The following is a 2107-nucleotide window of genomic DNA, read 5'->3' on the forward strand; positions in this document are numbered from 1 at the left end:
TTGTTCTGTATTAACAGTTATTAAATATGCTATGCTTTCAAGTTGCACCTACCAAATATCCATGAATTTGGCTGGTAAGATGAAGATGTGGGTACTACATATTTGTATATATGATTATGTTAGGTAAATTAGGGACCAAGGTGGCTGCTGAACCAGTACGAATATTATGTTTTACTACATTAACTAATAGGAGGTTGGGAGTTACCCTAGCATGTATTTGACAGAATATATTTTGAATCATAAGAAGGAAACAAAGAACTTTGATGAAGCTGTCTAACCTAACATCTTGAGAGCATCTGCATTTCTATGTACTCTGCCATGTTTTGTTCTCTTCAGGCAGAATTCAGAGCAAGAAACAATATCTTATACTAAGACTTGAAGGAAAATTCTATGTATTAATTGGCAAGATAACCAAAAAGCTGGGCCTAAAAAATTCTACTTATAAATTGGTTAAAAAAGCATGTTCTTATCTTACTTTATAATGAGAAGGAGAACGCATTCCTCTTTTCAGACATTCTTTCAGATAGAGAAAATCCATCGAGCATCCTTGAGAGTCATGTTGGAGGGAGCAGGGAAGGGCTCGAGGGTCTTGGTTGAAAGATTGAACACACAGATGTCCACCTCATTAGGGGGAAGGACATGGGTGACTTTCTTCCAGTTGGTCTTGGAACGGATAAGGTTATGATGAGTGAAATAGATGGAGTTTTGTTTGATACCAAGGGTATTGTTAGCAGGCACAGTGATACCCAAGTCGAGAAGCAGGGCTTCATCACCAAGAGAATCTATGTCAAGAAGATCATGCATGTGGTCGTCTGGGTCAGCATTAGGATCCATCTTGTAGACGCGGAAGGCCCTTTCGCTACTTTCAGAGGTTGTGATTGTGACCAACAAAACCTCTCCTGCTGTAGTAACAACGATGCTAAAATAACAATCATATCCAAGACGAGCAAACGTTGGGGATGGGTAAGTATCACTCCTCGTGAGTTCTTCGAAACCTTGCTGCCTAGAAAAATCTAAGACTCGAACGAAACAACGCGTCGTTAAAATGTATAGACGGTAACCCCGAAGAACCAGACGTAGTAGGCCAGTTAACATCCTGGGGATACCATAGCTAATCCGAATGAGATCGTAATGAGCATTCCCTTGCTTGTAAAACCCTAAAAAACAAGCAGGGGCGTCAAAGAACCAGACTAAAGACAACTCTTGCGTCTTCTCGTCTACCCACAGACGTCCCCTAATCTCATCAGTGTATAATGAGTAAACAGAGCCACTAGTTAATTCTTATTCAAACTCCCTATCTCTATCTTCCTTACGCTTCAGAGCGGAGTCGTTTGATAGGAGCGACTCTAATGGAGGAAGATCAATCCTATTCCCAGTACTTAACACATCTATAATATATAATCTGGATCGAGAATCTAGCATCAGGAACCATTTACCGCAGCTTGCCAGGAATCGACTCCCTGAAGTAGAGTTTCTCCCAGATGCTCTCCTGTAAACCATAACTTTTTCGTATGGGTTGTACAACATGCAATCAGTACCGTCTTCAAGAAAAAGCATTAGCCATGGAGATCTGCTTTCCCGGGGAACTGTTTGTTTCGAAACAGAATACCAGTTGCAACAAACCATCTTCGCTCGATGGAAATCCACAAAACTCAAAAGTTCAAACAGAGATCTGAGGATATCGAGAGGGAGCTTCGACCAGTTGACAGGGTTATGAGTTTCCATGGTGTTTCGAGTTTGATAATTGATAGGTTTGGTTTCTGGATAAGGAGAGAGAGATAAAGAGAGAGAAAAAGATGATTACCGAAAGAGAAGGGATGATTTATTCTTCCACAAAGTTACAATTAACTATACTCACGGATTGTACCATATCAATATTAAATAAATTAACGAAATACTTACCGAAAGAGAAGGGATGATTTATTGTTCCACGACATATATCATCGCAATGCTCGAATCAAAAGTAATTCTTTGGACTCAATTGTTGGACCATCGTCATAGTGGTATTGTCCATGAATTTAATTTGATCATGATGATGAGTATTCCTCTCATTCAAGGTTGGATTGATTACTTTGAAAGTTCTAATATCATACAAGTCACCATCGTC

General features: G+C 39.7%; 1 pseudogene; it reads right to left on the reverse strand.

Moving 5' to 3' along the window:
* Positions 1 to 434: 434 nt before the first annotated feature.
* On the reverse strand, positions 435 to 1758 carry LOC147950060 (F-box protein At2g14290 pseudogene; annotated as a pseudogene).
* Positions 1759 to 2107: the final 349 nt, after the last annotated feature.

This window comes from Camelina sativa, chromosome 1 (assembly GCF_030686135.1).
Source record: "Camelina sativa cultivar CO46 ecotype springtype chromosome 1, ASM3068613v1".
In the NCBI taxonomy this organism is placed as follows: Eukaryota; Viridiplantae; Streptophyta; class Magnoliopsida; order Brassicales; family Brassicaceae; genus Camelina; species Camelina sativa.